Here is a 13,054-nt window from a genome sequence, read left to right as displayed (position 1 = left end):
TAAAGGGCTCAATTAATATATTATTAGAGCTCATATGTGGAGCTTTCTATGTGCAAGAAGTCCCATATGACCTCTTGGTCTGATCTTAACTGATTAGTCTTTAAAATAAAGTTCTAAAGTGGACTTGCTGGGTCAAGTGTGTGAAAGTTTACAATATTTTGTCAGATACTCACTAGAAATTTGCATCAACTTACACTTCCAAAAATAACATGCCTGTTTCCCCACATCTTCACTAACACTTAGTAACTTGAGTTATTTTAATATTTGCTAAACTACTTGTGGCTTTCATACTGGGTTCAGTGAAGGGTTCATGTTCTTTGTAATGCAAGAGAAATTCCCACAGAAAAAGGCACCTCACTGGAAGTATGACAATCTACCTTTTATTTTGTTCTTAAACATTAGAATTTCCAGAGCTCTTGCATCAGCATAAAGTTTGATTTCATCTGAAAACTCAACTGGGGAAAGATCTAATTTCAAGTTCCCTTGCAGAGTTGTTGGGAGATTCAGTTCCTTGCAGGTTATTAAACTGAAAACCTCAGTTCCGCCTTGACTGTTGGATGCCTTCAGTCCCTTGCTATATTTTCCCCCTCTCCAGCATGGCACCTTGCTTCATCAAAGCCAATGAGAAAGTGGAAGTGTAAAAGCAAGATGGAAGTCACAATACTTTCTAATCTAATCATGGAAGTAACATTTCATCACTTTTGTCCTATTATACTGGCTAAAACAAGTCACTAGTTTCAGCCCACATACAAGGGAATGAATACCAGGAGGTAGAGATCACTGGAGTCACCTTAGAGTCTGGCTACTATACCATCATTGTCAACACCTAGACCTCCTGGTTGAATGCCATCTATGTGACCTCCCATCTCCCAAGATAATTGGCAGACAGAGTAATAAGTAGAAGATGGAAATCAGATTTTTCCAAAGCCTATGCCTTCCTCACTTCGAAGGCCTTCTGGGAAAGACAGCAAAGTTGAGCTCATATAAACCAAAAGCTCAGGTCCCAGCTCTCCCTGTATGGTGGGGAGAATTGCCCATTCTTTCTTACTTCTAACAACTGGCTCTTCAAGTATACTTCAAATACCTGGGAACCTACTCATATCCATTCTCTGAATGGGAAGAAAATTGCTTCTCCTTGGCAAACATCTTTGGCCTGGGCAAAAGTCCCAGGCTCTCATTAGTATGGGAAACTCACTTTTTTCATTTTTGTGGTCACTATTCTCTTCTATATCCTTTTATGTATTAGTCCATAAGCACTAACTTTCCAAAGCACTAAGACATTCTACAGTCCTTGATTGTTCACTCATCCTTCCATTCCTTTGTTCAATAAACATGTATTAAGTTTCTATTATGTCAGATGTGCAAATTCTTATGGTAATAAAAAGATGTAAGAGATATAGTCAGTTTATTTAGTCCAACACTCAACAATATTTGCACATCTACTCTGTACAAGGTGCTAAGGATCAATAAAGGAGTAGTGCAGTTTAAGACAACACAACAAAAACAAACTCTTGACTCCACTGGCTGTAACACCTTTTTACTGAGATCTTCATGGCACAACTTCTTGAACAAGTGTTGTTTTTAATAGTCACTCTCTCCACATTTTTCTTCTATTCCTCAACACACAGAAGAAACATGGGTTGGACTTTGCAGTTGAACTTTCAATGTGTGGAAATTGCTCTTACCAAATTACTTACGATGTTGCCAAACCCAATGATCAATTCTCTTCCTATTGCATTCATGCATCAGCAGCATCCACTGTAGTGGACCACATTCTTCTTGAAATACTTTCTTCACTTGACTTTTACAATGCCATCCCCTCCTAATTTTCCTTCTACCTGCCACCAACTCATACTCAGTATCTTTAGCTGGCCCCTCCTCCTCTGTTCAACCTTTAAATGTTGATATGTCTATTCCAGGATTCAGTCTAGAAACTTTTCCTTTTATACCTGAATATTCTTACACTAGCTTATTTCATATAGTCCTGGGATTTTAAAAACTATTTTATGCTACTCATGTCCAAGCTGACCTCTCTAAGACTATCACACAAGGGATATAATTATTCTAAAGTAACCCAGAAGTTTAATAAGCTGGCCAAGAAGAGGGATTTTCTTTTTCCCAGCATGAGGTACTCTACCTAGTATAGGTCTCTGTAGAATGGGTGGCTTTCTCCCCTAAGAAAAGGAAAACCCTTTGCACGAGCCCCAAAAACTCTAGGTTCTGGGCAGTTGATTTTCCCAGACAATGTTGTGAACAGCTGGCATCTAAATCTAGACTGTTTCACACCAGAAGACTGTGTGTTCCTTCATTGATAAAGCTGTGTCCTTGTGCTAACATGATAAAAAATTATAGTAAGGGAAACTAGTCTTCCTACACTGAAATGCAGACTCACATTGTGAACCCAGATATTTCCTGACCATTTATGCATCAGTGTAAGATACATCTATTCTTTTGTTGATTAATAATCTTTGTGAGTTTTCCTAATACGGCATTTTTTTTTTTTTTTTGGCTGAACGCAGAAGAATGTATTGATGGTACACAGCAAGGTGGGGCTCCCTAGGCCTCTCCCTCTTCAGAGGGTCTGCATGGAAACTGTGAGGAGGGGAAATTCTCATTGTGGCGTGGGACTGAGTGTGGCAGGGACTCCCCAGCAGCTGAGGGCCTCTGTTTTCCTCTCATGCTCTTGCTGGGGCTGGTGGTCCAGGGATCTTACTCTTTGAAGGCCATGTGGGCAATGAGGTCGACCACCCTTTTGCTATAGCCAAATTCATTGTCATACCAGAAAATAAGTTTGAGAAAGTGGTCGTTGAGGGCAATACCAGTCCCAGGATCGAAGGTGGAGGAGTGGGTGTCGCAGTTAAAGTCAGAGGAGACAACCTGGTTCTCAGTGTAGCCCAGGATGCCCTTGAAGGGGCCCTCCGATGCTGCTTCAACACTTTCGTGATGTCATCATATGTGGAAGGATTTACATATGGCAGGTCAGGTCCACAACCACCATGTTGGCAGTGGGGACACGAAAGGCCATGCCAGTAAGCCTCCTGTTCAGCTTAGGGATGACATTTCCCATAGTCTTGACAGTGCCAAGAGATGCAGGGATGACATTCTGCAGAGCCCCGTGACTGTCATGGCACAGTTTCCTGGAGGGGCTATCTACAGTCTTCTGGGTGGCAGTGATGATGTGGACCATGGCCATAAGTCCTTCCACGACACCAAAGTTGCCATGGATGACCTTGTCCAGGGGTGCTAAGCAGTTAGTGGTACAGGTGGCATTGCTGATGATCTTGAGGCTGTTGTCATACCTCTCACGGTTCATGCACATCACAGATATGGGGGCGTCAGCAGATGGGCAGAGATAACGACCCTTTTGGATCCCTCCTGCAAGTGAACCACAGCCTTCTCTATGGTGATGAAGATGCCGGTGGACTCTATGATGTACTCAAGGCCAGCACCAGCCTATTTGATTTTGGTGGGATCTAGCTTTGGGAAGATGGTGGTGAAATTTGTATTCATGACAAGCTTCCCGTTTTCAGCCTTGACAGTGCCATAGAAATTGCCATGGGTGGAATCATAATGGAACATGTAGCCCATGTAGTTTAGGTCAATGAAGGGGTCATTGATGGCAACGGTATCCACTTTAACAGAGTTAAAAGCAGCCCTGGAGACCAGGCACCCAATACAGCCAAACCCATTGACTCCAGGCTTCACCTTCACTGTGGTGTCTCAGGGATGCGGCTGGCGCTGCACAAGAAAATGTGGCTGTCTGTCGAATGGGAGAAGCAGAGAGCTACAGCTTATTATTTAACCCATAATTATTTAACCCATAATTATCATATTGAGAAATTCTTTGTGAACCCTGATGCCAATAGGTGTTGAGTCAGATGGGCATCACTTGACATAGCAGGCTGACCTTCCCTGAGCATGTGGACAATTCAGTTGTCTCAGTGTTACTTGTTTAAAAGACTATCATTTTGCCCCATTGAATTTACTTTTGTGAAAATCAGTTGGTCCTATGATTTTGGCCATTAACTAACACCTGAGCAAGAATTTCCTCAAAATGGATTATAGGCCTAAATTTAAAGGCCAAACTATATACGTCTTAGGAGAAAACATAGATTAACATACTCAGAAACTTGAGTTAGGCAAAATTTCAATGTTTCCTGGTAGAAGAAAAAAGTTGAAATATGAGTCATGATCAAAACTAAAAATGTTTGCATTTTCAAAGACATCAATAAGATAATGGAAACATAACTCAGAGACTGAGAAAAAAATTTCGAATCATACATACATTTGCTAAAAGATTTGCATCCAAAATATAAAATACACTGACAATTAAATAGCAAAAAGACAAATAAACCAATTTTAAATTGGGCAAAATATTTGAATAGCCACTGAACCAAAAAGGTACGGGAATATCTAACAAAGCACATGAAAAGATGGTCAGCATCATTGAAATGCAAATCAAAACTACAATGAGACACCACTTCTTACCTACTAGAATGCTATAATAAAAATGAAGGACACTAACAATTGAGGAAGTGAAATAACAATGATGTGGAAAAACTGAAATACTCATGCATTGTTGATGGGATATGCAGCCATGCTGGAAACCAGTTTGGCAGTTTCTTAAAATGTTGACAATACATTTACCATATGACCTAGCACTTTCACTCCTAGCTGTCTACCCCAAAGGAAAAAAACCTATGTCCACACAACACATGAATGTGAATATTCATAGCAGCTTTATCCATAATAGTCCATAGAGTGGAAACACATCAAATATCTATCAATTGATGGGAGAATTAAAAACTGGGAGTGATCCATACAATTTAATAGAATTTAGCACCTAAAAAAATTAAATATTGATACATGCTACAACATAGACGACAAAAGCATATTAAGCTAAGTGAAAGAAGACAGATACAAAAAAACCACAGGTTGTATGATTCCGTTTTTATAACATCCAGAAAAGACAAATCTGTAGAGTCAGTAAGTCAATTAGGTGTTGCCTGGAGTTGGGGAGTGGGAATAAGGGGTGGTATTGATGAGCATGAGGGATTTCTTAGGAATTATAGAAATGTTCCAAAACAAGATTGTGATGATGGTCACACAAGTCTAAAATTTTACTAAACATAATTGAACTGTACACTTAAAACAGGTGAATGTTACGATATGTCAATTACACCTCAGTAAAGCTGTTTAAAAACAAAAGAATGTTAGCGGTGTGGCCTTACTGGCCCCGAATCAGTCTTGTTCTTTGTTTTATTTATTGCTTCCTTTAGTGCTTACACTTATCAGTTCTACTCAGAGACTCCAAGAGACACTGGCTGAAATCTACCAGACTCCAGAACTCTCAACAGCTGAGGGAATGAGTGACCCTCTCCTGAAGGCAATGGGGATTCTTAAGGTGCACTCCAGCATCTGCTATAGGAGGTACACGCATGTGATGCGCCTGAGTGATTTCAGGTAGTGCTCCACACATCTCAGCAAGACCCAGGGCCTGCAGCTAGTTCTGATAGCTTCAGAGAACAAGCTGCTGCATCCTGGGTCACAGGGCCAAGTGCGTTTGAAGCATTGATAGTCAGATCCCAAGTAGAAGGTGAGTCTACAACACGGAATGAGGTAAAGACCCAGAGTGGGGTTTCAGACCAAATCATTTCTGGAGTACTACTTCCAACAATTGCAGAAAGCATTCTGTTAAGTGTTTATGGTATGTTCACCAACATACACCATATGCTGCACCATAAAACAAGTCTCAGTATATATCCAAAGATCAAAATCATACAGAGTATATGCTCTGGCCACAATAGTATTTAATTATAAAGGCATAACAATAAGATATCTAGAAAATCCACAACTTTAGAAAACAGGCAACATGCTTCTGATGAACACTTGGGTCAAAGAAGAAATCACAAGGAAATATTTTAAACATCATTAACTGAATGATGATAATCCAGCATTAAAAGGTTGGATACAGCTAACATAGTGTTTACAGAGAAATTTACAACTTTAAATGTCTGTAGTGGAAATGAACAAAGGAGTAAAGTTAATTATCTATGATTTTATCATAAGAATCCTGAAAAAGAAGAGTAAAATAAACCCAAAGTTAATAAATGTAAGTCAATGAAAAAATAATGAAAATCATGAAATAGAAAAATGAACAAACAACAGAGACAATCAATGGTCAATTTTTCTGTACTCCATGCACAATAGTTATGAGGTAGATTCAGGGAAGGGCAGAAAGATAACAGAGAGCAGGCAGAAAATCTTTCTGGAGTGAAGGAAATGATCTATATCTTTTTTTGGGTGGTACTAAATGGGCATATATGACTGTCAAGGTTCACTGACACTGAACACTTGAGATCTGGGCATTGTAATGCATATAAATTACCTCTCGATTTTTTAAAATAGAAGAAAGTGTCTTGGGGAGCTTATGATGGAGATATTTGGGCAGTTCTGGGGCATAGGCTTCAAAAGCACTTACAGCATCTTCAGTTCAGGAATTTGCTGAGAATTGTTTTGCAGGCAAAAATATGGGATAAGTTCAAACATCTATGATAAAAGTCATTGTGGCATGCAACTAAAAATCCCTACTCTTGTGGTACAGGCCATATCATTAACTGGTTATCACTAGAGAGCTTTCCTTCAATGATGTTCTTCATCTAGGAACCCAGAGCTCTCCAGGGGAAAATGGCAATTGAAGTTTTGGATATACTGAGTTCGAAAGAAAGTCATCTCCATGAAGCTTAGTGATTGGAGCTGTCACCATTGCAAATTTCTAAATTTTGCAAGATAGCAGCAACATTTCAAACGATACTCTGACGGAGGAGATAATGGGCTAACATAGATTTCCCTCCAAATGTATTTATTGTACAAGAACAAAATTCACATTTCACTGGGAGATTTCTCCCAGTCTAGATTAAGATCACAGGTTGCAGATCCCAGACAGCTGGTATCAACTGGCCAGTGTCCTGTTAAGGCTAAACCCAAGACTCTTTGTCACACTGCAGCATTAAGATTGGATTTCTCCTACTGTTCCTGGGAAGAACTAGATATAGCCTAAAGGTCAGTATTCTTCTGAGATAAGGGATCCTGCAGGAGGAGAGAGCAATGAGTATGTGGCCAGAGTACAAACTGATATGACCTGGGCCAGAAGCCACAGTGCATAAAGCTTCAGACCTGCCACAGGGGATGAGGTGACCAGCACCCTGATTACTCTGTCCACTTTTTAACAATCTAACAAATGGCTAGAGCTTTTGCATTTTTTTTTTCAACTACCACTGGCAGTGGTGGGGACATGGAATTTTTGCAAAACAGAGGGTGGAAGAAAATAAGGGATCTGTGTGAATACATAAGCATTTGACCACCCTTCTTAGTCCCCTCCTGGATCACCCTAATCAGATCTGCTCTCCAGCATCTTCTGTTTCCTGGCGAGTGATTCCTGCTACTTTGGATTGGCCATGACGGGCTGGAGCTGCCTTGTGACAGGAGCAGGAGGGTTTCTGGGTCAGAGGATCGTCCGCCTGTTGGTGGAGAAGAAGGAGCTGAAGAAGATCAGGGCGTTGGACAAGGCCTTCAGACCAGAGCTGAGGGAGGAATTTTCCAGTAAGTAAACTTGAGTCATGGGTGAGTGGCTCCATCTTAAACCCTCCATGCATGTTGGGAGGTGGACCTTGTCTAGCAAGTTATGGAACATTGTAGTCAAATCAAAGCCAATCCCACATCCACAGTAATCAAAAAAGAAATATTAAATAGTATAAAATGGCATAGTGGGAAAGATACTGGATGTGATGTCCGGAGACTGGATTCTGGCCCTGACCCAGAACTTCAGAGGCAGCTGCCTCAGCCTCCACGCATTTTTTTCTTCTCATCTAAAAACAATCCCACATCAGTTCTCTTTCTTGTCTTCGTTTGTTCTGAAGCATTTTGTCTTGCCAATTGCTGTGCAACATTCACAAAAACCACTATTTACCTGGAGACCTCACCAGTGAGTCCCTGTCTGTCTAGACTTCCCCAGGCTTTGTTTTGTTTTGTAGCATCCTTAGCATCTTTAGTGAAAGCAACATAAAAGGAAATGGAAAAAAAAAAAAAGATGAGTATATAAGTGTGTGTGTGTGTGACAGAGAGAGACAAATGAGGGGGAGAATCACAAAGAGAGAATGAGAAAGACAGAGTGAGAGAGAGACAGCATCAGTGAGAGAGAGAGAGTGCGCACAAGTGCACAGCACAGAGCAGAAACAGAGTAAGACACAGTATGAGGCCAGACTTGCCTCATTTTGATTTCACATATATGGCTTTTTTTAAAAACCATTTGTCTCTGTTATCACCAAAATAAACTGACAGCAGAATTTGAAGGAGCAACTTCTTGTGCAAATAGACCCAAGAGGGAGTTAGAAGAGGGGTCACAGGCCAGACGCGGTGGCTCATGCCTGTAATCCCAGCACTTTGGGAGGCCAAGGTGGACAGATCACGAGGCCAGATGTTTGAGACCAGCTTGGCCAACATGGTGAAACCCTCTCTCTACTAAAAATACAAAAATTAGCCGGGCGTGGTGGCGTGCCCCTATAATCTCAGCTACTCAGGAAGCTGAGGCAGGAGAATCACTTGAACCCGGGATGTGGAGGTAGCAGTGAGCCAAGATCACGCCACTGCACTCCAGCCTGGGTGACAGAGCGTGACTCCATCTCAAAAAAAAAATAAAAAAAAAAAAAAGAAAAGAAAAAGAAGTGGGGTAACATCCAACTGAACTAAGAACCCATCAAGGTACAGAAACATGGCGTGACTTGCCAAGAACATCTGCTTAATGTGTCACAGAGCTCAGACGAGAGCTTCATCCAGAGGCTTCATCACTTGGCCCTGGAGCTAATACTTGGCAAAACGGGTCTTCAGTCTCTTCCTTTGCCTCCATGTGTATCCCAAACCAATTCCCTGTCATCTTCCCCAACCCAAAGGACTGGGGGGACGGTGTGTCTACATGTGGGCTCTGGCTGCCCAGAGGGTCCTGCCCTGTGCACAGAGAAGCCCCCCATTGACCGCACTCTGGGACCACACCCAACAATCTACTCTTCTTTCACTCTTCTCTGACCTCTGCAATCCCATTTCCTCCATTCTCTGTTTTAATGGTGTCTTTGATAAACAAATATTAACGCACAACCAATATTAAATGTTTGTAATCCTTGTGTCTCAGCAATATTTGCAATCTAGCATCTGATATCAGGAAAAAAGCAATGCTCAGCCTAGAGGAACAGTTACCCTATAGTGAAAATGCAAGGGGCATAATGGATGGGCAGGGGTCTGTATGAAGATAAAACAGAGAATCATTTCAGTGTTCTTTCTGTGCCAGGTACTGTGCTAAAGGTTTTGCATGTGCTGACTCATTTACTGTTCATAACAACCTTATGAGATTGGTAATATTATTGGCCTTATTTCTTACAGATGACGAGACAGAGAGGTTAATCAACTTGTCCAAGGTGCCTCAGTCAGATTATGGCAAAGCTGGATTTGAACCTAGACAGTCTAGTGCAGCTTCTGTGCTCTTAAGCTGTAGTTGTCTAGCAGCTTCTCTAGACCTCCCTCTAGCTCAAGTCATGCCATAAAAGCAACTGCATTTAGTCTACATAAAACACTTGCCAAGTCCACAGTGCCTTGGAGAAGGAGGAAGCTATGGCTTCATCAACAAAGTCCCCTTTCCTGGTCCTTCTAGATCCCTGCAAACTCATTGGGGAAGAGTCCTTTTCTCTCTGCTTTGGAGTTCTTCTGCTTTGACATAGCAATTCCTTTGAACCAGTCTTTCTGAAGTTGACAGCAAAGAAGCAGAGGAAGGGAGTAGGAAGAGCAGAGGTGGAAAAACAACCAGAGAAAATTCCACTCTCAGACTGTCACCCACGTCCTCCCCAGCAGCCTCTTCCCTGCCTCCCCCCCACTGCAGGGCCTTCTTAGAGTTGCCTGACAAAGGGAAGGGTCTGGAAGTAGACAAAACATGGCAGAGGCATCAGGAGAGCAAATAGTCCTGCGTGTACCCCAGGAAGGAATTTCTCCAACCTTGAATTTTTCACTCTGAATTTTACTATCACTGTTCTTTAGCCTTTGTTGCCAGTTTCAGTTAAACTGGCTTATTCTTACTCTTTCTCAGAAAAGTTGATTCTAAACAGCCGGTCCTGCACCTGGGGTACAGGGTACAAAAATGACAGGTGGGATGGGCAGATTTGAGCCTTCACTAGAAGCCTGACCTTAGGTCTCTCCTTAACCTCTCTCAGCCTCAGTTTCTTCACCAATAAAGTGGGACTCAGAATAGCTACCTCATGAGATAGAGATAAAAGGAAAGAAGCAAGCTGTGGGCTGTATGCAGATTATAAAGCACAAATGAGTATAGAGTATTTATCTGAGCTCCTTGTAGCATGGTGTTCATTTTGTGGCTAATTCCAGGTGACAACTTTGCTGGCAGCATCACTACCTGTGGATTTCAGAGGAGCCTGAAAACATTGATGTTGTAACCACTGCCCCTGGCTAGACAGCTGGGATGTTAGTTCATCGGTGGCTAACTCATGGTCAGCATCTCTATCTGCTTTTGATGCTATTTAATAAGAGTTTTTAACAAAATTAATCATTTCAATGAAATTCGTTCATTCATAATTCATCACTTTATCATTTTATCTGTAATTCCTAAGTCATGGCTCCACTCTCCTCCCAGTTGCTCAAGCAGGAAACTGTGGGGGTAATTTTATCTTCCCCTTTTCCTCTCAGCCCAGCTCCAGTAGGTACCAGGACCTTCAAGGTAAGGTCTGAAATTCCAATCTGGTGTATCTCTCCTCTCCTCTGCTTCCACTGCTGGACCCTGCCTCCAGCCCTCATCTAAACCTTGGCACAGACATTCTGATTAATCTCTTGATCACCTGGCTTTCTCATATTCCCTATACCGGTCCATTTTATATCCTCAAGCCAAGGTTAACTTCCTACACCACAACTCTGCCTCTGTTTCTCTTTTTTTTTTTATTTTTTTATTTTTTTTCTTGAAACAGTGTTTTGCTCTGCTATCCAGGCTGGAGTACAGAACCATAATCTTGGCTCACTGCCACCTTCACCTCCTGGGCTCCATCCATCCTCCTGCCTCAGCCTCCCAAGTAGCTGAGACTATAGGCACTATAGCCCGGGTAATTTTTGTACTGTTAGTAGAGACAGGGTTTCACCACATTGTCCAGACTGGTCTCAACTTCCTGGGCTCAAGCGATCCACCCGCCTCAACCTCCCAAAGTGCTGGCTGGAATTACAGGGGTGAGCCACCATGGCCAGTCTGTTTTTCTACTTCTTTTACGTATAATTGATAGCTTTTATTTGGTATGATGCCAGAGACCCAAAATCATTATTCCTGGTTACATATAGAATTAAATTAAAATATTTTCCTCTTATACCCAACTCTCTATAATCACCTTACTCCCCTTAAGAAATATGGTGAGCTTCCCATGGCTCTAGCAATGCTTATATTCCAAGCACACTTGACAACGCACTGTTCAGATTAGTTTCCTGGAATGAGGTGAGGTACAAACAAATATTTGCTCTTTCCCAATCAACCGCTACGCATGCTGATTTCTGTGCCTTTGTTTACTTGTTCCTTTTATGGAATGTACACCCTCCACTCTAACACCCCTACTCTAACCATCCTTGAACACCTATGAAACATCACCTTTATCAGAAAACTTCCTAGCCAGATCCAGAAATCCTTGCAATGACCTGACCCATGTTGATACGAAGCTCCAGAACACGACCAAGCTGACAGTGCTGGAAGGAGATGTTCTGGATGAGTCATGCCTTAAAAGAGCCTGCCAGGACGTCTTGGTCGTCATCCACACCACCTCTATCATTGATGAATTCTGTGTCACTCACAGAGAGTCTATCATGAAAGTCAATGTGAAAGGTATAGTATCCTGGGGAGGCGATGGAGCAATGTGGGAAAATGAGAATCAGAAAGAAGGACAGGATGGAAAGAGAAGTTTCTCCACTGAACACCTGCTGTACTCTGGGCCAAGTGCCTTTGCTGATCACTACCAACTAGGGAGTTCAAGACTGCTAACTTTAGTTTTTTAGATGATAAAACTAGGGCTAAGAGATGACAAGTAACTTGTTCCAGGTTCCCCAGGTAAGTAAGTAAGTAGGAGAGTTAGACTTTAAACTCACTCCTGTGTGACTCCAAAGACTGTGGAAGCTCTTTCAACTGTGGGTAGAAGTGCGAAGGGGAGTGAGAGTGATGGAGGAGGACAAAGTGGGCCTTTCATGCTTTATTCTGTATACCCCTGTACCACTGGTTTAAAGAAATAAGCATGCAGGCCTGGCGCGGTGGCTCACGCTGTAATCCCAGCACTTTGGGAGGCCGAGGTGGGCGGATCACTTGAGGTCAGGTGTTCGAGACCAGCCTGGCTAACACGGTGAAACCCAGTCTCTACTAAAAATACAAAAAATTAGCCTGGCATGGTGGTGGGTGCCTGTAGTCCCAGCTACTTGGGAGGCTGAGGCAGGAGAACCGCTTGATCCCGGGAGGCAGAGCTTGCAGTGAGCTGAGATCACACCATTGCACTCCAGCCTGGGCAAAAAGAGCGAAATTCCGTCCAAGAAACAAACAAACAAACAAACAAACAAAAAACTTTCTCCTGAGAAGCAACATTTTTAGATTTATTTTATTTTCCTACTGTTGTCATGGATACCTGGTAGCTCCGAGTTCAATATTATGTATAATCATAGAAGACAACTTTTATGTTACAGAACAATTATTTCTGTGATTCCAGCCTTCCCATATGTGGTACCAGATTTGTATTTTACTTTTTTGTCCTATACATTCTATTATTTCTGGCTATTGCCTTAAACACCTTTCAGAAGTAGGATATGTTTGAGTTATAACAAAAAAAATCACATTTCTCTCCACAAGAGATAACCTACTTCTGGTGATGTTGAACCTTTTCCTGCTGGAAAGAATGGAGTATTCAAAAGGTGACAATCTGACCAGAGATAAGCACACGAGCTTTCAACACAGACTGGGGATGAAGTCCTAGCTTTGCCCCCATGATTT

General features: G+C 42.0%; 1 pseudogene; it reads right to left on the bottom strand.

Annotated features, from left to right (window-relative positions):
* Positions 1-2,497: 2,497 nt before the first annotated feature.
* On the bottom strand, positions 2,498-4,168 carry LOC105479076 (glyceraldehyde-3-phosphate dehydrogenase pseudogene; annotated as a pseudogene).
* Positions 4,169-13,054: the final 8,886 nt, after the last annotated feature.

The sequence above is a fragment of the Macaca nemestrina genome, chromosome 1, assembly GCF_043159975.1.
Source record: "Macaca nemestrina isolate mMacNem1 chromosome 1, mMacNem.hap1, whole genome shotgun sequence".
NCBI lineage: Eukaryota > Metazoa > Chordata > Mammalia > Primates > Cercopithecidae > Macaca > Macaca nemestrina.
The sequence above is the reverse complement of the archived record's forward strand: the minus strand, read 5'-3'. Positions and strand labels throughout refer to the sequence as shown.